Source organism: Sus scrofa, chromosome 6 (genome assembly GCF_054392235.1).
Source record: "Sus scrofa isolate SSC_HxYL_T2T_F1_AM1 chromosome 6, Sscrofa_HxYL_maternal_Yorkshire_Landrace_v2.0, whole genome shotgun sequence".
Taxonomy (NCBI): Eukaryota; Metazoa; Chordata; class Mammalia; order Artiodactyla; family Suidae; genus Sus; species Sus scrofa.
Window position 1 is genome coordinate 140,865,784 of NC_139388.1, and position 25,180 is coordinate 140,890,963.

A 25,180-nucleotide genomic window follows, 5' to 3' on the forward strand; every position below is an offset into this window, starting at 1 on the left:
TGCCCTGCCCTCCTCCAACCAATGAGTGATTTCATGACCCACGTATATATCCTAGGCTAATTGAACTTTCTCTCCCAGGAATTAAGAGCTCGAGCAGAGTGATGCAAAGAAGGAAACAAATCAGCTTGAATGGACTCATCTCCACAATAGCAGCGCCCAGGACTTCTCCTTCCTCTAGAATCTCTGGAGCTGTCATGATTCTTGCCTCTTCTGAGCCCAATTCTTCTAATATTCCTCTGTCTTGTGAACCATCCTATATCCTCCAACAAATTTATTTTGTCTTGTGTTTATCAGAGATTACATCGGATTCCAAGATTAGACTGGTATCTGATAGCCTTAACTAGGTCAGCATAGAAAAGCTCTGAAAGCAGCCAGGAAGGGAAAAGATAGATACGCCTGCCCTGCGGAAGTCATGAGCCAAGTGGTGGCAGTCTTAGCATGAGGAGTCTGGATAACCTCAAGTAGGTCAGGACAGAAAGTCATACAAAATAAATCCTGAAGGGGGTTTTTAATCCTTGCCTGGTGATTCTCAATATGTGGGCTATGGATCTCTAGGATATTATGCAGTCTAAAAAAACAAAGTCTAGGAGAAGCCCATCTGTAGATTGAATGAAAATCTGTGGAATTACTGTCACGTGATATTCTGTGGAAATATTTGAAATGCACAAAGTCTTACCATTGAAAAGGTAGGGAACAACTGGCCTGAGCCAGCAGTTCTCTACTGTGGAGTTATATTAATATTAGTTGATGTGTCAATAGTTATTGGTGCATTGCTTCTTTTTAAAATTAGAGCAGATTCAAGTCTGTTCTTTCTGTAGATTCATCTTGTCTACTCACATTCTGATTTGTTTTCTCAAATTGGAGAAAATGGAGTGGGATTTTAAGTGCTGCTCCAAGAATTGTACCCAAGTCGTTGTCTTTTCTGTCTCCATCTTGGAGCTCGGTGAGCCTCTGGTACTGGTGTGACACTGATGATTATAGAGAAATGTACCTTTGTGTTTGTCAGTTGCAGTTCCATCATTACTTCTTTTTTATCTTTCATTTTACCCACGGGTGCCTCTGGTCTTTATTTCGAATAAATCTGAGCCACACAAAAGTTAACAGACTCATCTAAAAAATTCCTATATTCCCTTCACTGTGATTTCCTAATTTTTAGCCTGTTACTGCATTCACTCTGTCTCCTCTCATCTCTTATATGTATATAGCAGGAGAGATGCACATGTGTGTATATGTAAGTATTAAGCAATCATTCATCTCTGTGATACTCTTGCACGGAATGTGTGTCTGAGTCTAGTCATGAGGAAACTGGGTGGACCCAAACCGTGCATTTAATTATCCTGTCTCCTTAGTCTCCGTCAATCTGGAATAGGTCTTTAGTCTTTGTCTTTCACATCCATGATAATTTTAAACAGTGCAGGCCTTTCATTCTATAAGACCTCATTGCTTAATACATGAATTAAGTATATATTTTTAAATTTTCTAGTGGAAAAGCAAAAAGGAATTTTTTTCCTGGCTAGGAAAAGGAAAAAGAATCAGGTGAAATTAAGAGCAATAATCTACTTATTTAACCCACTGTTTTCAAAATGTTAGCATTTAAAAATTTTGTCAGTATCAAACTGTCTATGTACTTTTTTTCATATAAGAATTTTGAAATCCGGTGTAAATATAGCACATCTCAAGTGCTTGAAAGCCGCGTGCAGCTAGTGGCTAGCATACTGAACAGTGCACTGTCTCTGTGTCCTACAGCCTTCATCTTTTTTTTTTTTTTCTTTTTTCTTCTGCTGTTTAGGGCCACATCTGCAGCATATGGAAGTTCCCAGGCTAGGGGTTGAATCAGAGCTACAGCTGCCAGCCACAGCCACTGCAACACCAGATCTGAGCTGTGTCTGCAACCTACACCACAGCTCAAGCAATGCCAGATCCCTAACCCGCTGGCCAGGGATCAAACCCGCATCCTCATGTTTCCTAGTCAGGTTTATTAACCACCGAGCCACAAAGGGAACCCCCTCCCTTTTTAAAATCTTTTTTTTTTTTTTTTTTCTGCATCCTCTTGTTGTTTGCGCATGAGCAGACTGAGGCATGTATATTTCTGTAGAAATGCAGCTGTGCTCTTTGTGGTTTGTCACATCCAGAGGCAGAAGGTGTTCACCTTACTTGTCCCTGCTGATGTTAACCTTGGTCACTGGATCATGACAGGGCTGTCCCGGTTTCCATACCACAAAGTCACCATTTTTTTCCTTTTGTAATTGGTACGTATTTATCCTGTTCCTCTTCAAACCATAATCCACCAGCCTTTACTTCCAGGATAACGTCTGTCTAAATCAGCGACCATCTATTGACTGCCAGATGGCATTTTCCATTTCCGTCATTCTTTCTATATTTATTAGTTGGCTTTCTATTGCAAAGAAAAGCTTTTCCTTCTTTCCCCTTCATTCACTCATATCAGTGTGGACCGATGCATATTTATTTGACTCAATGATAGATTTAATCTATTACTATCAGTATTTATTTTGATGCTTGTGCTTTTCCAGATTTGACCAGCCTCTTCAAGCAGACTCCTCTGTCCCTTGGATGTATAGTTGTCATTCTTCGAGCATCCCTTCAGTTTCGGTCCAGTGAGATATTCTAGGTCTGTCTCGTATTTTCCCTGTCTCGCCCTTGGCATTTGTTATTTCCCCAGGGAGCTCTGTTTCTGTCTAATGTAGGAGGGAATTTAGAAACCAAGATTTTGGTATGATGTGCTTGTTTATACTGGGTCAGTGGACAGAGCTAAGATGCGTACATATGCATATATTTATATACCCAGACATTAATATTTATTTGTATATCTATTCAAAAACCATGAGTTCACACTGATATCCCCAATTCCAGCTGAAAACCTGGAGCTGTTTTTAGACTTTCCCTTTCCTATACCTTTAATCCTTCTTCTGATAATAAGAAACTTATCTCTCATTCTTTTGAATAGATTTAGTTATTTCTTTACTCTCACTGTAAGTCACTAATTGCTAGATTGAGTCAGCAATTATTTTTGATCCTCAACCTTTTTGCAGTTCTCTTGGCTTTGTTGCTGTATTTTCCGTCCCACAATCTCCTTCACACACTGCCTCCCTGACTCCACTACCTTACAGCTACTTTTTTGGCTCTGCTGCCCTTCAGCCCTTCCCTTTCTTAGTCTCAGCCATGCTACTTCTCTAAGAGAGAGGGAAGGGAAGGGGAGGAAAGTGAAAATGAAGAAGAAATCCTCCTTTTTTAAATTAAGAAGTCAAGCATAGACTTAGGTTTTGGGGACCATGGCAGAGTAAATATTTTTAAAAACTCTCTCCCTGACAAACCCCTAAGCAATGGATAAATTAAAAATCAAAGGGCAAACACCAGTTTTAAGTGCATTAGTAAATGTGCAAGAAAGTAAATAACTTTTCAAAGGCCAGTAACCCCTAACAACATAATACATTAAAATAAATTTAAAATTATAATGATTAAGAGCTGAAACGAGTGGTAAGTAAACATAGAAAACTGGGCTGTCCTAAGTAGGAAAGGGCAGAAAAATGTAATTCCCAGTAAAATAGAACTTTGAGGATTGATGCCTCATACAGCGATAGGAAATACTAAGCCTGAGTGGGCACCAGAAGGAGCTACACCTTTACTGAAAGGTGGGCTAGACATTGACATTGAAACTGGCCTAATTCTTCCATGGGGAAAAACGGAAGTATCTCCTGAGAATCTAAACCACCTCTGTGGCCAGGCAAATATCAAACTAAGAGATTAAATTAAACTGGCTCTTTAGTCAAGCATTTGTGAGTCTTTTCTAGAGAAGACCATTTTAAACCTAGGCCACTTAAATTTTCCAAAATTAAGTTCAGGCAAATAGGAGCTCATGATTAAGGAAAAAACCCAAACCTCAAACACATGAGAAAACAAGCTACTGTGTTTGAAAAGCAGCAGAAACAACTAATCAACAATTTGGGCTCAATAAACTTCAGGTATTTGGATTATCTGATACAAACTATAACAAACCTGTGTAAAATAGAAATGAAATTTTAAATGCAAAGACCAGGAGACTATAAAAAACTGTCAGAAATGTTTAGGAAAAATATATAATTATGAATAGCCCAAATGCATCCAGAACTCTCACAACCACTGATGGGAATGTAATTGGGACAAATACTTGGGAAAAGGGGTTGTGTTTATTAAAAGTGAAACTATAGCCAATGCTATGACCTGGCTGTTCCACTTCTAAGTCCACATCCAGCAGGAATGCTTGCATATGTGCGCCAAAAACACCTCTTGGAGGAGTTCCCAGTGGGTTAAGGATGCGCCTTTGTCAATGCTGCTGCTCCGGCTACTGCTGTAGCACGGGTTCGATCCCTGGCCTAGGAATTTCTGTATATTTCAGGTGCAGCCGAAAACAAAAACAAACAAACATATCCTGGAATACCCAAAGCAGCACTATTGGTAATAGCCCTGAACTAGAAACTTCTCACATGGTCACTGGTACATTGTAATGAGAAATTAATTATGGCATATTCCTACAGTGAAAAGCTGTAGAGCAATGAGAATCAAAAAAACTGCAACTACACATAAACTCTATGATTCTTACAAACATCATGTTGTATAAAAGAAGTTGGACACAAAAGATGATAAAATCATGATTTCATTTAGATGAAGTTCGAAAAAAGATTAAACTAATTTATGCTGTAAAAGTCAAGATAATAATTATCTGCGGAGAGAAGGAATGCTTGGGGAGGATGAGGGGATTTTGGAGTAGTTGGTCATGTTATGATTTTTCATCTGGTTGGTGGTTATACAAACATGTTCCATCCATGAAACTTAACATGTGTGCATTTAAGTATACTCTTCTGAATGTGTACAATACTTTAGTAAGAAATTTGAATATAGGAGTTCCCTGGTGGATATGTAAATATACTCTTCTGAATGTATATTATACTTTAATAAGAAGTCTGAAGTTCCCTGGTGGCCTAGCAGTTAAGGACCTGGTATTGTCACTGCTGTGACTTGGGTTCGGTCCCTGGACCAGGAACTTAGGCATGCTGTGGGTGCAGCCAAGAAACATTTTTAAAATTAAAAAAAAAGTTTGAATATAAAAATAATTCTAGCTTAAGAATTGCTAGCTTAAGAATAATGAGCAGTGCATCAATGTTTATTCATTCTTTCAACAAATATGTTTATGCACTGTTCTTACCAGAAATATAGCAGTAAACAAGAAAGGAGAGCTTTTAGTTTCCTAGTGGAGAGAGAAAATAAGTTACAAATGACTAAATACATTATAAAATCTCAGAGAGTGATAAATGCAATGAAGAATAAATTAAGAAAATGTAACACAGAGCATAAGGAAATAGGTAACATTGAATGGGGACCATCAGAGAAGGCCTCCCTAAGGAAGTGGCCACAGAGAAGAAGCTGGAAGAAGTGAGAGCAAATAATGTGAATAGCTGGGAGGTTGCTAAGGCCCTGAAGTAGGAAGAACCTTAGCGCTCTGGTGGAAAAAGTGAAAACTCCCCTTAGAATAAAGACCATCAGTATTTGGCTATTTTTTCCTCATGGAATGAGATGTTTCATTGGCTACATGCACCTCTGGTTCCCCTGACCAAGAATTGTGATAGGATTGGCTTTGCTTCTCTACAAAAGTGGAGACTTGGAGGTCTGGTCAGGAAGGGGTGGGTTCTTACATCTAAATGATATTTGTCTCGTGTGTTGTAGTGGGGGAGCCATTGAGAGCCACTATCCTTGGCCATGAGAAGTCACTGGGGAAAATAAAGTAGGAGGGTGACATGAGATTTATGTTTTAGAAGGATTACTCTAGCCACAATATGGAAGATCCAGAGGAAAGAGAAACACAGGCAGAGAACATGTGACAGAGGAGAGCGAAAGGTAGAAAACCATTTTAGAATCGACAGCCCAGAGCAAAGACAGTCAGCCACCTAAAGGAGTAAAAATACACTGTGAACGTGGCTTGTTTCAGATTCTAGTAGCAAGAGTGATGCCTGTGGATGGGTGAAGCCATTAGAGGTGTCTCCCTCAGGCTGTGAGCTGCTAATCAGAGATTGTGCTGATCACACCAGGCTCCCAGTTTAGTTTTCATTTAGTTGAGTGTGTTTTCACTTAACACGAGTAAGTACTAATGGAGGGCTTGTTGATTGTTTCTTTCTTTTTTTTTTTTTAACTTGTTTTTGAATCACTCTTGGGACCTGAGCCAATTTAGTCCTTCATTTCCAAATTCTTATAAATATCCAAAAAAGTGCTGGTTGGCACCTTTTTAACTGCATCCTCTACATCAAGCAAAAAATATGTTGCTGAATTATTTAAATAATCCACTAAGAAAATAGACTGGCCCTAACTGGACATTGCTTCTCTTATTCTAAAACAACCTGTGTCCGGGCAAGGTAGATTTCCCCTCTCTTTCCTGTTTTCATTGTGTCTTTCCCCAACAAGCCTAAACCAATGGAAAGAGGGATTAACTCTATCTTCGCCATCACCTCCACCCCCAGGAGCTTTTAATCTATAGGAATATGACAACAGAGAAGTGTCTACTACTCCTCAGTATGAATAATATCAATTTCAATGCACTGAGTAACTCCAGCTGGCCAGGCACACAAGGGATTTTCATTTCTATGTGAGCATCAGCTCTGGACCTCATCCTGGACCTGCCATGGGCACTCACAAGTGCTGTTGTAGTCACTCTGCATCTGTAAAGAGAAAGCACTCCTTTACCCCACCAGGCTAAGTAAGAAGCATTGTTGAGGCCCTGGACATATTTTAGTCAGGCTTTTTAAGGAACTGGCTCATCCAGATTACCTTTCATAAGTGAAGGATGTACAGGTTAGTGGATTACCATATTTTCAGTCTGTGAAAAAGACAGCTACCAGTGTTCTTTGCCTCCTTTCTACAGTCATAGAGTTCCCATTCAACCAGGCCAGATTTTATCAGGGAACATAGATAGCTAGAGGCAACTCAGCCAAAGGCAACATCTCCCAGCTCCTCTCAGCTCGATATGGCCATGTGAACAAGATCTCTCCAAGTAGAATGAGTAGAAGGGAGGTATGCAACTTCCATGCCATTTTCCCTAAAGAAATTTGCTTGTATTCCACATGCTCTCTTTCTAATTCATCCCAGACTGAAAATGGACACTGTGCTGCTGAGGTGACTTTGATTATATGACCAGGACACTTCCTAGGAGTTTACAAAGCCCCTATAATTCAGAAGGCAGGCAGTTGGACATATAGGGTTTCCCATAAAGTTGATTTAACTACAGGTTCACACTCTAGAACATGATGCAATACCTTCAACAATAAAATGAAATATAACAAAAGCTATTAGCATACACATGAATTATTGCCAGGCTTTCAAAGAATTTTTTTTTTTTGAGGTACATTGAAAAGCATTAGTAATCTCCTTCTAAAGGTTCCGCTGACCTTGACTGTTCCACTTCATTTCAGAGGGTGAGCCAGTCAAAGCACTCAGACAGGGCTGTCCTAACACACAGCTGGGTAAGATGGTGACAAAGGGAGAGTTCATTGCTTTAAAAATATTTCTTTATCTGTTGGTTGATCCTGAAATTCTTCCTTAGAAATCCCTCCCCCTTGGTTTAAGGGAACGTTTTCTGATCAAAAATGAAAATATAACTGAAATGCCAAGAACTCTGAGGAGTCTGAGATTTTATTTACTTGCAAGTTAACAAGCTATCCTGCCACAATTTCACATATGCTGGTAGGAGACCCGAGTCTCCTGGGTCAGAGACAAAGGACTATATCACTGACGGCTTAGCAGGCTGCATGAGCTTCATGTTCACATTGGTCCTCCTTTCCCCCAAGTCTGCAGGGAATCCAAGTGAAGTCGTGCCCAAAGTGGGTTTGCATCACAGTTGAGGAAACCCCTGTTTTTGAAAGAGTGATACTGGTAAACTTGCCCAGCCTTGGGATCATGTCTGGAGGGAGACATGATCTTTATTATCCTGGGTCATGAAACTAATGTACTTTCTGTCCTGGAGAGAGATACCCTCTCTATCACCCAAGGTTGTCTGTTATACAAACAACCTTGAAAAGAGAACGTGGAACAAAAGCTGATACAAGAAACCCTATGGAGAATTGTCAACCAACATGGGAGAGACTTTAGCAATGTTATACACATGACTAGTTGTATTTAAGGACATTCCCTGAGGCTGGCCATCTGAAATGATTCCCACCTAAAAGAAAGGCAAGCACGAGGGGTAGCTTCCACAGTCCCAGTGGCCATGTGCTCACAAAACGTGGCAGACCTGCATAAAATCCTCAGCTGCAGACTCTGCAATAGGGCTTAATATGTCCCCTTCACATACTTGACTTAGTTCCTATGGCTCTTTCTGCCTAGAATACTTATTCCCTTCATCTTTGCAAAGAAATTTTTTCACTTTTTCCCTTAAGACTCTGCTAAGGCATCTTCTCTGCAAACCCTGCCCTAAGCCCTTGCCTCCAACTGAGATAGGTGTTGTGCATCTCTGTTCCTATAGCACTCTATGCCTCCTTTCTTCTGCAATAGCATCTGCTGCTCTGTAGCACAAGTTTATGCATTCTGATACATTTCCCTTGATCAATGGTAACCTTCTTGAGGGCAAAAATTGCCTATACCTCAATCTCCCTGGTTTGCAATAAATGTCTGAACAACTGAACTGAACTGGGGAGAATGTCAATACCTAGATTTGACTTTGCATCTTCACTGGACTTTAAATTCAATATAAAGACTATATCAGATTATAATTGTCTGCAGTGCTTTGAATTCTTTTATAATTCCCTAAGAGTGACATTTCATATGAGGTGGGAAATGCATTATATGAGATTCTTTTTTTTGGTTATTTTATTTTATTTTTATTTTTATTTTATTTTTTTACTGCCAGACCTGCAGCATATGGAAGTTCCCAGGCTAGGGGTTGAATCAGAGTTGCAGCTACTTGCCTACACCACAGCCACAGCAACACTGGATCTGAACCCAATCCTCACAGAGACAACAGGTCCTTAACCTGCTAAGCCACAATAGGAACTCCCTCTTTTGGCAGTTTTAAAAGCTAAATGAACAAGAAGTTATCTAAATTTAGGTTAGATGTCAGATAAGCCTGGACAATTGTTATGATCTCCAAGAGATGGACGATACAATAGAATCTTGGAAGGAGTGATACTCAGAGACTTTACAGTTACGTATTAGGGTATAAGATACCATAACAAAGAGACCTCAAAACACACTAGGTCAAATAAGACAGAAGATTATCTTTCAAGTATCAGTCCAGAGTTAGATGGATAGATGGATCAGGGTGAGTTCTGACCCAAAGTTCCCTTTTTAGTTTGTTTTTCTCTTAAGGTTGTTTTTACATCTTGCAGCTTACTCTTCAGCATCTGGAAGCAGTCAGTTTTTCTGGTCTTGCAAGACCCCACATTTCTAGACTCTCTACTTACTTCATTTCTGGTTGAAATGGCCATCCCCCCAGGTATTATTTGCCTTATGATACTGCCAAAGATAGCAATAACAACATATAAAATTAAATTTCAGTTTTCCTACCCTTTCCTCTAAAGATATCTGCTCAGTAGGCATATGATCTACCTCCCACTTTACCTCAGGAGATAGTTTTACCAAATATGCTACATTGATCTCTGTATCTCCAGCTTCAGAGAGCAGTTTTCTCAATAGCTCACTGCTAGACCAAAGCCACATGTTAAAGTTTTGGGGGTTTGTTTTTGCTTTATAATTCTGTGACCATTTATTTCTCAGTGTGTGTATTAGCCAGGATAAGGTACATTGGTGGGTTGCATTATTGTTCCCAATCATTTACTGCTCATTTCTGTGGAGGCTTTATAGTTCTCTGCTCCATTGTTGTGAGGCTTTGCCATGTGACTTGCTGTGAGCAATGAAGTGTTGTGTGCCGTTTTTGAGCAGGAGTTTTAAGCAGTCATGTGGTTCCTCTTGCTTTCTTGCCTCTGACAGTTAGGGCTGCTTCTTCACCTCAAATGCCAAGATAAAGACACATAAATCAGACACACAGCCAATCTACAACCACATCTAATGTGAGAACATCTAACAGTGTTCTAAGCTACCGGTATTTTCTTGTTGTTTTCAGAGCATATTTTAGTGATAACTAACATTACAACTAGACTGTACTGCAGAAATAAAGAAATCCCCAAATCTTAGTGGCTTAACATAAAATAATTTAATACTCTCCTTTCGGGTACAGTGAGGAGAGCTCCATTTTCTTTAGGATGCAGTTTGCTTTTAGGCATTACTAGGCAAATTGTCATGAACAACCATTGCTTTGGGCTTATCTGACCAAAGTCTCTTTGTACCATGTATGGCCAAATCCCCTGGGAGGGAGCCTCATGGAGGTCTGACTTCTTATTTTTATTTTCTTGTACTACAAAACCTCTTAGCTTTTTTATATAGTTTGACTCCTGCCACTTTGAGGTTTGTTTTGAACTTGATATACCATGTTCTTCACCATTAAAGAAGGATTAATTTGGTTGCTCCAAAATGAATTCCGTTCTATTTTCCGAATCCAATATTTTTTGGAACTTATTCCAGAAACTGCAAAGGAATGTTGGTCTGATGACGTAGGGAGCTGTTTGGGCCTCTGCTGTCTTGGTGTGAGGGAGGTGTTTAGACTCTGTAGTCTGCCGCCTTGTTCCCAATCTCAAACCCCACATAGAATTTCTGAATGTTCCAAAGTGACCTGCTTATTTCTCTCTTATCTAAAGACGGTGATTAAAATTAGCTCAGTGCTGAAGCTCTGAAAGCCTTTGAACAGATTTCAGCTGCTCGGTCTATCTTTGATTAGGATATGTTCATTTAGGTGTTCCAACTCCTTTAAAAACTCTTCAGTAAATTTCCAAGCCTCTTGTCTAGCACCGCTGACCGATTGCCTTTCCAACTCCCAGCCCTAAAGGACTCTAAAATCATTTCTCTGACATTCTCATCGACTAATTGGACTTTGATTGGTGTCAGCTGCTGCCAACTGTGATAAAACTGTTTTCAGTAAGCCTTGACATTCTGGAGGTGACATTAGGTCACTTTCTCATACTTATAAACAGGAAAGTTTTAGAATTGAGAGGGGAGTTGATGCTATGAATCGTCTTCCATTCAACAGATCTAAATTAAGAACTGACTTTGTGCCAGATACTGTTGGAATGAAAGAACTTACTCCCTCCTCCAAATTCCCACTGAAAATGAATTATTGTAAATGGAAAAGATGGTGAGTCTGGACTGAGGGAAATGCTTTCCAGCTTTGAAATCTCTGTGTGTGGGAATTCCCATTGTGGCTCAGCAGGTTATAAACCTGACTAGTATCCATGAGGACGTGAGTTCGATCCCTGGCCTTGCTCGGTGGGTTAAGGATCCAGTATTGCCATGAGCTGTGGTGTAGGTCGCAGACCCAGCTTGCATCCCGGGTTGCTGTGGCCGTGGTGTAGGCTGGCAGCTGAAACTCTGATTCAACCCCTAGCTTGGGAAACCAGCTTGGGAACTTCCATATGCTGTGGATGTGGCCCTAGAAAGTGCACACATGCACACAAAAAGAATGAAATATCTGTGTGGAAAGGAAAAGCCTGGGGAGATGTGGCAGCAGTGTGTGTGTGTGTGTGTGTGTGTGTGTGTGTTGTGGTCTTCATCAATCCTCACAACACCACCATGGGGTAAGTCCTAGCACCCCCTTACATGTGAGGAAATCAGTGGTTCTTACTAAGAGTTTGCAAATGGTGCAGATGATGAGTTAAGTTGTATAGGCTCCTAATAAAGGTACTTGTGTCAGAGGAGGGAAGCAAGAGCCCCAGCTAACTTTCTGGCTGCCAGGACACCTGTGGAAAGGAACCACTGGCCCAGAGATGAGGTTCCTTGAAGTGACTGACCTGGAGCTATAGCTCCCTCCTCGATTTCCCCGGGTGGTGGGATGGGGAGCAGACTTCAAAATTCACAAGGTAAAACTACGTAAATCTAAGTCTTTTTTCTGTAGTCAGAAATATTTGATCAGGGGCCCATATTCCCAGATTCCCTGAGGCAGAATATGTCAAACAGTGCTGAGCCAACATAGCCGTCCCCCTGCAGATTGGGCAAACAGAGTACACTCAATGGATATGTGATCAAAAGCAACAGTGGCTCAAAAGACGGTAGGCGTGCTAATGCAACAGGGCAGAGGTTGTCCCTGGAGTCATGAAGAGAAGGAAAAGACTCAGATAACCTCTTATTCGTGTTTTCAGTAAGAGCACATTGCATTTATGATGCAAAAGCACAGGGAGCTATATCCACTCTCTTGGGATAGAATGTGATGGAAGAGAGTATGAGAAAAAGAATATATACATATGTGTACATACATATACATATATGTGTATGCAGTACAGCAGAAATTGGCACAACACTGTTAATCAACTATGCTCTAACAAAAATCTTTTTAAAAAGCAAATAATCCAATTGACCTCAGATTTCTTCTTTAAATGAATATTGGAAGAAAACAATGGAACATTGTCCATGTAACGACTGCTGTGAAAAGTTTCAGCTTTGAGTGTAGATTTCCGTTCTCTCTATTTTTTTTTTTTTTTTTTGATGCAATTTCCAGGAGCAAATACTGTGTTCTCAGAATTCTAGCCCCAGACACGTTAGCCTTCATACGGGGAGGTAGAAGGAAAACAATCTCCAATGTGCAAAGCTTCAAAACACATACTGTTAGTGTACCTTGCTTCCCAAAAATTATTGAATCAGTGCTCCAGTGAACCAAGAAATTAATCATAAGAAAGAATTTAGAAATCAGGAAGATTTATAAAAGAAAATGTAAAGACGGAACCAGTGAAATAGCATTAAATTTAGATTACTATTGCTAATGTAGTTAGGAAACTTCCTGCAAATGTCAGAAATAAAGGGAAGGAGAAGATACGTAATTTCAAAATGTATTAAAAAGATTGAGATTGAAAGTCCTAGATCATTTCAACAAACACTGACTGGTGAAGGGGTGGGGACAGGGGGTGTAAAATTTTGCCTTTTAGAGGAAGAAGATTACTGTTTCATGTTTGAAATATATGTTTTCATATGTTTTTTAAATTTTAAAGATGAACACCAATATGGTAGGTTCCAACCATTTGTTTTTAGCAGTTGACGTCTTTCCCTCTCCCCACGTACCTAAATATTAAAGACGTCTCAGTGGAGTCCTCTTATGGAGCAGCAGGTTAAGGATCTGGCGTTGTCCCTGCGTCAGGTCAAGTTGCAGCTGTGTCGCAGGTTGGATCCCTGTTCAGGAATTTCCACGTACTGTGGGCAGGGCCAAAAAACCCCCAGAACCAAAAAACAAGCTATAAAGTAATAAAAGAGATCCCAGTGATGCTTGCTCTGGTTGACACAGAGCAGCAAACCCAAAACTCTAACCCCTCGGCTCCCTCTTTGCCTGCACAAGGGCTCTCAGGCCTTGGAACAAAATCCTGGAGCTTACAGAACAAAACCTGAAAACCACGGTAATGAATAAATCTCCCATGTCATTAGATCACAACGTTTGCTAAGGTGTGGTGAACAGAGTACAGGCAAGCCCAGAGATAGTGCTCTCTGAGTCCATATGGCTGCGCAGGCTTGGGGCTGCTGGAGTCCCATCGCCTTTGACCTGGAGCTGCCTCATTCAGGGCTTCTTGAAGGGGAAGGTGGTCAGATGGTGCCACCTGGTCCCCCCAGGCTGGCTCTGTCTTTCCTCATTTGCCCTCTGCTCCGTCACGTACTGCAGAGCACAGGTGAGGAGATACTGGACTTCCTATACCTGGTCAGCAGCCAAGTAACCAGCTGTTGCAGCAGGGGAATGTCACACCAGCTCCAGGTGAGGCTGGTCCAGTGTGGGCACATCCCAGTAGGGTGGGAACAATCGCCTGCTTTCAGGTATATCCATAAACTTCTCAGTAGTGGCAGGATGCCTCTTGAGTGGCAACTTGACCTGTTTCAGGATGGCCTCTCCAAGAAAATATGCTCCTTCTGAAAATTAGAGCATTGACCTTATTTTGAAGTATTTCATATGCAAATTTTCAATGGATTCAAAATTATTCACATTATCATGAGAAGTTTCAATATTACTCTAATAGGTAAAAGGAAAGAGTGAGCTCTTAGTTTTCCTTAAATATTATCTAAATGTGCACATTTTTTGAATGATTCTAAAAGTGCTTTAATTTTTTTTTTGTCACCAACCTGTGCAAAGTTTTCCACTGATAGTCCCTATAGAGAATTTGAAAATAACATCATGAAAAATTCTTCCTCAGGAATTTTGTGTAGGTATTTAAAGCATAAATCTAATATAAACAAGAGCATGGAAGCAAGTTAGTTTTTATTAAATACTCTGAGAATATTTTATTTGGAAGCTTTACACAATTTCAGATTTTATTTTATTTTATTTATGTGTTTATTTTGTCTTTTTGGGTCTACACCCGAGGCATATGGGGGTTCCCAGGCTAGGAGCTGAATCAGAGCTACAGCTGCCTGCCCACGCCACAGCCTCAGAAATGCCAGATCCGAGCCACATCTGTGATCTATTCCACAGCTCATGGCAACACCGGATCCTTAACACACTGAGCAAGGCCAGGGTTTGAACCTGTGTCCTCATGGATGCTAGTCAGATTCATTAACCGCTGAGGCACTATGGGAACTCCTTATAGGAGAGTTTTAATTTCATAATATAAATAAAATATGTTTTGCATCAAGCCCTATATATGTGTTTCCACATTTCCTCTCATTTCCTGAATGTGCAACAAATGTATTGTTTTCTGTGTGTGTATGTTATAAGAAAGCTTGGGAAGCACTATTTTAGGGAAACGAATATGCAGAGACATTTTCTTCAATAACAGAAATCAAGGGGGAATAAAGGAAACCTATTTGCACATTGGCCAACATGCAGTAAGAGAGGGGGCACGTTATAAAACACTATATGTGTTGTTAATTTTCACTTTTGCAAAATGAAAATATGAAACTCTTGCTAGTGGATATCTGTGGCTCATCATGACTCCTCCCTTCTGGTGACTGCCCTTTTTCAACCCAACTCTGTGGTTGCAATGGAAGCAGCCATGTTGCTAGAACATAAACATGCCCTTCGGATCAGGATGGGCTTTTAAAGAGTCCTGAGTCCCTTTCCAGGGAATGCTGGGATTGTGGCTAAGAATGTCCAGTGTCTCTCTGGCTGCTCGAATAGAGGAAATGTAAAACCACAAGATGTCGGTACAAGTCATTTTCGGCTATAGGATGAGGAAACAGAGTGAAGGATGAAGAGAGCAGATTTTTTCCAATTCCCTGCCATGTTTCAGTCTGGGTCTACAACCTGGCTGCATTCCTTCTTGTGAATTCAGGGAGGCACCCTATGATGCTCATTGCAACCCCACCCCTTTGCATTAATCTCTCCAATTTCCTTTGCCCACATACAATAAACACATAATCTATATGTTAATTCACAGGGAGAGATGAAAGTCAAGGACATCCACATTAAAATATTAGCAGAGCTTAACTGGGGAAGGTGGGCTGTGGGTTAAAATTTAATTTTGTTTTTAGAGAAACTTTTCCAAGTAATACTCTTGTGATAAGAAAAACAGTTAAAGACCATATTTATTTAGGGGATAAGAAGCTGGGTAATTATGTTTAAGTCTCATTTTTATGTCTAAGCTCCTAATTTTGAGCTTTATTATACATGATATTAAATGGAAGATGACAAATCATTCTGAAAAGACCGGTATTAATTATTGACTATAATACTAAAATAAAAATTGAGCAAGATCCATATAAAATAATTTAAATACATATAAGTAATTTTAATTTGCTTGCTAGGAGAACTGACAAACTTTTGCTAGTGTATAAATCATACTCCGTAAAGAAATATTTTATGCAGGGAAGAATATGGCCCTCATTTTTTTTTCAGATGAAAGCAAACCGAGCCATAGGAGAAGTAAATTTCCTAATCCTGACCCTCATCTTCCACTTCTCTGCAATATCTGTAACATCAACTCAGCAAGATGTCCATGAAGTTTGATCACTGTTGTTATTCCAGGGGCATGGGGAACAACGGGGATGCATATTTGATTTAGGATCTGTCCAGTGGTTGGTGGATGAATAGGAGACACATGTTCTTAATGAAGCACAAGAAGGAAAAGGGGTGCAAAGTTTCCAACTCCTGACTTCCTTCAGAATATCAGGAAAATCTGAGCACTGAGACCAGAGATATAAATTTAAGATTCTAATGGGGCATGAATGAGAATGTCCTTCTGAATTGTCTTTTTTTTTTTCCTTGAGAGAAAATAAAAACACCCAACACACTGAGAATTCGGCAAAGTTGGCCATGTGATGCCTAAGACTTAAATGCTGAAATAATTCATCCTAAGGACTGTGGGCGTTTATGCTTAGCACAGATGGGTTCACCTGTGTGAATTTCAGTTCTTGTTTAATGCGGTCGTCTTTAAGATGAGAAATGGAAGGTTGGCATTTCCTGATGCATTTTCTCTGGCAAGTGAAGAGAAATAATCAACAGTGTTCTTTGTCTGATGACACTGCAATGGAGGAAAATGAGTTATGATGGCCTTTGGGACCTGCACATTGGGTGAGAAAGGGAAAAAGTTTGCCCTAGTGGAGAGAAGAAATACTTGATTAAAATGAAAAGCTATTGGAGAAGACAGTGTTCAAATGTGTGAATAACTCTGTTTTCCTCCTCAGTACTTGACCCTAAAGCTTGCTTAGATCTGGTTCTTGAGTCTGTCACAGTCCTCAGTGAGTCCCCAAACCTGGGATCCAGTGGCTTCGAATTTCATTATCAATGCTTTCTGAGCTCAAACATCATTTAAGGCTGACACTGATTTGTTTCTCAGGTCACATCATCAAAGGGGCTCCAGGCTTTGCATTCAGACAACGTGGTTTGCATCCCTGCTCCTGGAGGTGAGACTTTGAAAGGTAACTTGATCTCCCTGAATATTGTTTTTCTCTTTTGTAGAACCAGCTAGTAATACTCACCTCCCAGATAGTTGTGAAGATGAAGCAGGATGAAAATAGCTGTCACATTCCCTGACACGATGCATACTCTCGCAGAATATTCTTCATACTTTATCTAGAGGCTTAATTTCAGCTCTAACCTTGTTCTCCTTGAAAACCTTCTGCTATACAGCCTTCTTATCTTTCATGAATATACTTTGTTTGTTGCACTGGCATTCACATATTTTCAGGATCACTTAGATATTCCTTATTTGAAGTTTTTCTGGAGCAATATTCTAGGGATTCCTCCAAAGACTAAGATGCCATTAATCGTTAGGATCTGAGAACTACCGACTCAATAGCTTGGAAATATGATTCACCTCTGAGACTATAGAATTATCGCAGAGTGAGGATCCGCTGACCTTGCCTCAGATGGTTATTGTGAGGACTAAATGAGACAAGCTGTAAAGCCCTTAGCATGATGCCTAAACATGATGCTGTCGGTGATGGACAGCTCTGTGAGTGCCAGCCAAGACAATAACTTATAAGCAGTAATTACGTCATAGATTCTTTTCCAATCAAAGTTTAGGGGATAGGTAGAGAATAGAGATTGCAAATGGGGTTTGACTCCTCCGCTCACATGCTCTCTGGACTGCTGAGTTAAGAAGGATTCTGGGAGTTCCCTTCGTGGCTCAGTGGTTAACTAACCCGGCTAGGATCCATTAGGATGCGGGTTTGATCCCTGATCTTGCTCAGTGGGTTAAGGATCCCGTGTTGCCATGAGCTGTGGTGCAGGTCAAAGGCATTGCTTGGATCCCATGTTGCTGTGGCTGTGGCATAGACTGGCGGCTACAGCTCTGATTCGACCCCTAGCCTGGGAACCTTCATATGCCGCGAGTGCTGCCCTAAAACAGCAAAAAAAAAAAAAAAAAAGAAAAGAAAAAAAAGAAGGATTCTGAAGCTGCATCTTAGATCAGTGGGAGAAAGTATCACAGCTGTAAGAGGTGTCAGTGGTGAGAGCAGACAGAGATGATCTGATGATGTGTTTCTAGAATTCCTCATCTAGGTCAGTTTTTCCCCTTTATTTATTTAATTTTTTTGACTGCTGCCTGCTTAGGTGTAGCAAAAAATTCATAGATTCCTCCATTTTACCCATTCTCACTTTCTAGTGTTAAAAATACTTTGCAGTAACCAGAAAAAAAAAGAGAGAGAGAGAGAGAGAAACAGAATAATAAGCACTATACTCTAACTCTTCCATGTTAGTTTCTGCAAAATTATAGGCCCCCTCAAAGTCATTATCAATTTTAGAATTATTAACCCTTAGAAATTGAAGTAAAAAAATGAAACTAAAGTAACAGTAATGTAAAAGAAGCATAGCACCTGTTGAAAACTCGATCAATCAAGATTATATTAATGAGTTCCTGTTGTGGTTCAGTGGAAACAAACCCAATTGGTATCCATGAGGATGCAGGTTCGATCCCTGGCCTTGCTCGGTGGGTCGGGGATGCAGTGTTACTGTGGGTCGGGGATCCAGATGAGGCTGGGATACGGCGTTGGTGTGGCTGTGGTATAGGCCAGCAGCTGCAGCTCCGATTCAACCCCTAGCCTGGGAACTTCCATGTGTTACAGGTGCAGTGTGCACCCCCCCCAAAAAAAGACTACTTTAATAATATTCTAACAAGCTTTCTTCCCCTGAATAGTGGGAGTTTTAACTGTGTCTGTGTCCATGTGGAATAAGAGTTTCCATATTGCCAAGCCTTGAAGAGTGGCCAGGCTTAATAGAACTTAAGTTAGAGGCTTCTATAAATTCTTCTTACACACTAATTTTAGTTCGTTGTGACAAAGATTACCAATGGCCCCAAGTGTCCCTGAATGGACACTGGGAATAATTATTGTTTGTATTCATCAGGTTTGTGGAGATTAAATGAGATGCTAAATGTGATACCAAGGACTCTGGCTGGCACACAGCATAAGCACAGAAAGTGTTAGTTATTATTAGTTCATGCAGTTTTAGGAATTCTAGTGAGATGCTGCTACCTCCTTAAACTCTTTTCCGTCTTCTTAAGGGAGCCCTGCTACACTGCTTGAAAGTACGTCCTCTCACTTAAGGTTTTGATCCATGTTTTTTGAAAAAAACAGATTGCCTTGGGAAGACTGGCACTTTATGTCCTCATATGTTTAACATATTGATAAGCGTCAGCATGAGCAAGACAGCTTGCAAGGTCCCGTGTGGGAGAGAGGGTCACCAAGAGGAATGTCACAGTCCCTGACCCTAAGGAGCCATCCGTCTTTCTGGGATGTGTGGCTGTCTGAATTAATCTGATAACTTCTGTGATCTGGCCCAGCCTACCTTTCCAAATGAATTTCCTATCTTCATGTATTATGCTGTGTCCACCTTGAACTACCATGTTTCCTACCACTCCTTCTGCCTTCCAAAGTCTGCATCTTGTCAGATTCTATTTCTTCTAAGTTGGAAAGATTCCCATTCTCCCTTTTAGAATAGGTCAACTGTAGCCTCACCTGTGAAATCTCCCTTATTATCACAGTCTGAAAGCAAGACTCTCTTCTTTGTATAGATGGAGCAGTATAAATTTTAGTGAATGCATCGATGAGGGGATGAATTTTTGGTGAGTGGTCCATGTGAGGATGAATTTTTAGTGAGTGAGTCCACGTGAGGATGATAAATAAGTTTGTGTCTTACTATTTGCATGAGGCATGGGTAAAGCACCCCTTAGGCATGCAGGGTGCGTCTTGCAGAATCCAATGGTGAGAGATTCTGCAGGTAAGCCTCAGAGGTTTGGCACTAAATGCATACACATAACAAGCTGTATTGTACCCTGGGGTATTCAAGGGCACTGCTCTAGCACCAGATCCTATCTTGTCGACCCTGTATATGACCTCAAACAAGTTACTCAGTTTTCTCATCGGTAAATGACAATAATACCTACCTCACGAGGCCATGAACATTAAATGAGATAGTACCTGTTAAGCTCTTGATGTGACAAGAACTAGGTACACAGCAGGAATTCAACAAAAGTTAATTATTATCATCATTTGCCATTTTTTGAGCTTCTCATTCTCCAAGTACCTGTCAGACTCGACACAGTACTGGTCTGGAAGGTAGCTCTTCAGATTCATCTTTCTTGATAGACACACATTTTTCATTTCTTATGCAGATAAGATGGAGAACATTTAGGAGACTATTTGGAGTATTAAGAAATGTGGTTTGTGGAACTTATCTATGTCAGATAAGTCAGTTTTTCAGTTGGAGTAGTTTCTACTCCATTCTCTTTCAAGTTGATATCTAACCACACTTGATGGTAATCTCCTCTTGTTAGCTGGCAATACTTGAAACTAATTACAATGCAATTAATAAATGATGATTCTGGTGCAGAAGAAGGTTGGCTGTGGCAGAGGCATTCAGAGAGGAGCTGCCCAGGAGGCCTGTCAGGTTGGCAGAACAAGGTAGAAACCCATTTAAATGTACTTTGAAAACAATGGAAATGCTTTCCTCTGAGTGTCCCCAGTAAAGCACAAAAATCATACCAAAGAGCATCTTGATATGATGCTGTTTACAGCAAATTTCCCTGATCAAGGACAAATACATCATTTATGTTATATTTTATGTGCGTATGTATGTGTTAAATAATGCATGCCATCCACTGTAACAGGAAATTTGGATAATGTAATTTGGAAAGAAAAGGACAGGTGAGATGATTAGAGTCTTATCTGTGACACGACAGAAGATGTGAAACACAGCATTTGAGGTCAATCAGAGTTTCTTTCAGATCATTTTTCATGTGAGGTACTTCAACTACATCTCATTTGCAGTTTCTCAGTTTCCAGTGGACTGTAGGCTGGAGGGTGGTTGGAAGACTGCCTCACAAAATAGAACTGAGAAACATTTGAATTAGGGATGAGACATAACAGGAATAAATATCACAGTGGAGAGGATGTTTGAGAAAGAAATGGCATTAATGAAAGTAGTATAGCTGGAGTGGCTATATACACTGGGTTTTTCAGGAGAATTCCAGTTGATACCTGTGCGCAGATATCTTATTTATTTAGTACCCCTCTTCACTCTCAATGTCCCAGTTTATGCTCTAGATTAAATATATACCAGAGTTTAGAATGAATGCTCAATTTCATTTTCATAAGCCAGAAAAAAAGTAATGTGGACCAAAATCTGTCACTGGCTTCTGAAATTCCAATTTGTCTAATAGGGATTTAGAAGGAAAGGCAAGAGATTACATGCTGAAAAGCCTAAGCACATTCACTTGGTTACTGAGGTAATAAAGATGACACATCTGGGGCTGGCAAGATAATCAAGTGTATTAGTACCTAATGCAAATTTGGTCCTCTGGAGGATTGATGATTTGCTTTGCCTGGGATCTCCTACTGCTCACCTTGTGGCAGAAGCATTGCCTCACTTTTCAAGGTAGTTGAGGAGAAAACAGACAGATACCATGGCTTCTTATGAGATTTTATTCAAGGAGATGAGCTAGAGGGGACCTGTTCTCAAAGGGATGATTCTAGTCCCAAGGCTGGAACTTGTTGCCCTGGAAACAATCTCTCACTCTTCAGAAAGCAGAGTCCACCTGGGGAGTCATCTCAGATCCCTTCGTGTCTACCTGGGAGGGGCCAGCTGCTCCCAGGAGAGCAGAGTTTAGCTGTGTCTCAATTGGCAGCACATGTACCAACAATGGAACGAGTTCCAGACTGTTAGCATGACTCCTGTTCAAGAGGTTATTGATTTATTCCAATTTTTGGAAGCCACGACTTATAATTCAATGTTGTGCTGGAGGCTTTGGCCATTGGAGTAAAGCAGGAAAAAGAAATAAAGTTACTATGAGTGGAAAGAAAGAAATGAAACTGATTATTCAGAGATGACATGAAAATTGTCCAAGTAGAAGACCTAATGCATATACATGCACACACACCCACACATGCACACCCACCCCGCATTAGGAAGATTGCTAGATATAAGATCAATGTTTAAAAGTCAATGGCGTAGCCAAACAATAGCAACCAATAGATATATAAAGAGTTGATTTTACATAAAATGTTTAGAAATAATAACAAAAGGAGTACCTACTGTGGCACAACAGGATCAGCAAAGTCTCTGCAGCAGCTGGATCCTAGGCTGCCACAGTGGATTAAAGGATCTGCATTGCCGCAGCTGTGGCATGGGTCACAACTGTGGCTGGAATCTGATCCCTGGCCCAGAAACTCCATATGCCAAGGGGTGGACAAAAGAGAAAAAAAAACTGTAACAAAATATTGAGGAATAAATTTAACAAAATATTGAGGAATAAATTTAACAAAAATATGATTTATGTAGAAAGAGAAGACCTAAATAAATGGAGATGTGACATGTTGCTAGATACGATGATCAGATGATCAAGTCTCTCATGATTGACCTGTTAAAATAACAATTGAATTGCTGATAAAACTTGGTGGCTAGCATTCAACGTGTATATCAAGGGAGAAAGGGCAAACAAACAGGCAAGAACAGCTTGAAGAAAAAACAAATGTAGGGAAACTTGACCTAGGGCTAGGAAGATTTATTATAATGTTTTATATTAGCTTGATGTATGAGTATATAAAGAGATCACTTAACAGAACAGAGTTCAAAGAAACAGAGACACCCCCCCCCCCCGCCCCATACACTGAAGCCTGTCATATACAGAACTGATTTTGCAGACCAAGTGGGAAGAAGGGGCTGTGCAATCAATAGTGTTGGGACCACTGGCTCTCTCTGTGGGAACAAGTACAATTGGATGCCTGCCTCATTTCCTAAACAAAACGAGTTTAAGTGACTGAATTTTTTTTTTTTTTTTTTTTTTTTTTTGCTTTTTAGGGCCCCACCCACGGCTTTTGGAGGTTCCCAGGCTAGTGGTCGAATCAGAGCTACAGCAGCCAACCTACACCACAGCCACAGCAACACGGGATCTGAGCCTTGTCTGCAGCCTACACCATAGCTCACGGCAACGCCAGATCCCCAGTCCACTGAGTGAGGCCGGGGATCAAATCCACATCCTCATGGACACGAGACAGATTCATTTCCACTGCGCTACAAAGGGAACTCCAGGTGACCTAAAATTTTAATAGCAGAAAGAAATCTTTAAAGCTTCTGAAAGAAAGTATAGGATAAAATCTTCACCTCAGGTAGGGAAGTAGCATTTTTTAAGCACTTCCCAGAAAATATAAACCATAAAGGGAAAGGAAATAAATTTGATTATATTAACATAACTTTTTATGTTTATCAGAAGACAGATAAATAAAAAGAAAACATAAAAGAAAAGGAGCACAAGACATGAAAAGCACATTTCATGGAACAAAAGCCCTGATACTAGCAAATACAAGAAGACAATATTTGACTTCATTAGTAGCCAGAGAAATCCAAATTAAAACTACAAAGAATTAATGTCTTATACCCATCGGACTGGTCAATACCAGGCGTGATGAGACTGTGAGACATGTAGACCTTGTGAGGGTACGAATCTGTGCAACCACTTTGGAAAATTATTTGCCTTTATTTTTTTGACTTGAAGAAAACATATCCTCTTACCTAGCAACTTCTCTCCTTCTAACCCTAACCCTAACCCTAACCGTAACCCCAACCTAATGCACTGTAGAGATATTCTTGCTTCCATGCATGGTGTCTAAGAATATTCATCCTGTGTCTACACGGATGTCTGCTAACATGTACACTGACAAGAAAATAGAGTGATAATTTGCATACTACACAGTAGTGAAGATGACAGAATACAGCTGATGTGGATGGAAATCAAAAGCATAATACAGAGAGTAGAAAGCAAGATCACAAGAGGATACACACAGCATGAGTCCGCCTAAAAGTTCAAATGTATAAAAATGAATATCATATATTTCTGGGTTGCATGCACATATAATACCACTTTTTAAAAAAAGCCATAATCCTTGGTGAGGAGGGAGGGAAATAAGAAACACGAATGGGGAAGAATATCAGGGGCTTTGCCAGAATTAGTAATTTTCTGTTTCTTAAGCTGGCTTGGGCACATGACTGTTCACGCAATCATTCTTTATACTTCAGCAATTCACTAGGCATAATTTGTTGAATGTAAGAAATATTTCATGAAAAATAAAATTTTAAAAAGGTTCCAGCTGGCCACAGATTTTCATCCACTGATGCAGGCAGTCCAATTATTTCCTTATTTACAGCTGGATTTATACTTTTAACTTTGGCTCATCCCTGAGCAAATTTACCGAACATGGTCTAGTGATCAGATTAGCAGCTCTCTATAAATGTTTTAACCAATCCCAACCTCAGCATATGCATAATACAATTTTAATGACCCAGAACAACATATTTAGTCATCTAGTGTAGGCACTTTCCCCATTAGCGCTTGCACTGGAAATCCCCCAGTATGTAATTTCTATTAGTGACTTTATTATGAAATTCCATTGCTGCCTGCTGGGGGCTATACGAGAAACTGGAGTTGATGATTCCAACAAATGTTACTTTCTCCGTGAAGCCTTTCCCAATGCCTGAAGGCAGAATTTCTTACTCCCCTCTGCTCATCCCAATAGCATTTCCTTGTTTGCAAAATGTGGAGTCCTGACATAGACCTTATAAGTTGCCGTGGGGAATACATGAGATAACGTATTTGGAGCTCACGGTGGGCATCAGCAAATATTGGTCATTCTTATAGTCATATTTGTGCTTATATTTATATTCTTGTTTTTGTTCTTCTTCTTATTCCTTGGGCTTTACTGGAACGTATGGCACAGTGTGACATGCCCGCACCAGTTATGTCTAGTTCTGGCTCCCTCCTTCGTCTGTAAACCTGTTGAGAGTGAAAAGTGTGTCTTCTCCCTTGTGCGTCTCTGCTGCCTGATATGGTTCCTGGTATGGAGTAGGCACTCAATCATATTTGTTGATTTTAGTTAAAATAGAATTGGTTTATGGTTTAAGATTCTCCTTTTAAAATGAAGGATTTGCAGAGCTACTCTAGGTTCTGGTCCCTTGAGATCTGTGCCTCCATGCTTTGCCCAGGGGATACCAGTGGTGCCGGCGCTTATCCCTTGCTGGCTGTACTCCAAGGTTTGGTGAGGTGATGGCAGGGCTCTCTAAGCACATCCTGAGGAAAATGTGCCTTGGTTGGGCAGTTTGTTAATCTGGTAAAAAAAAAAAAATGCTATTCATCACCACCTGACTGGGTCAGAACATGTAGGACCCAAACATGAATAAAACCCTCTCTTTTCTGAA

The 25,180-nt window shown here is 40.3% G+C and overlaps 1 long non-coding RNA gene across 2 annotated transcripts in view; it reads left to right on the forward strand.

The window, feature by feature from the left end:
* LOC146402843 (uncharacterized) overlaps window positions 1-25,180 on the forward strand; it is a 48,402-nt gene that overhangs the window by 12,787 nt on the left and 10,435 nt on the right. Inside the window, exon 3 of one of the 2 annotated variants that reach the window (XR_014807966.1) lies at window positions 79-7,655. This is a non-coding gene — a long non-coding RNA (uncharacterized LOC146402843). Of the gene's footprint in view, window positions 1-78; window positions 7,656-16,829; window positions 16,897-25,180 lie in introns of those variants that run through there. The other variant, XR_014807967.1, reaches the window with a different exon arrangement.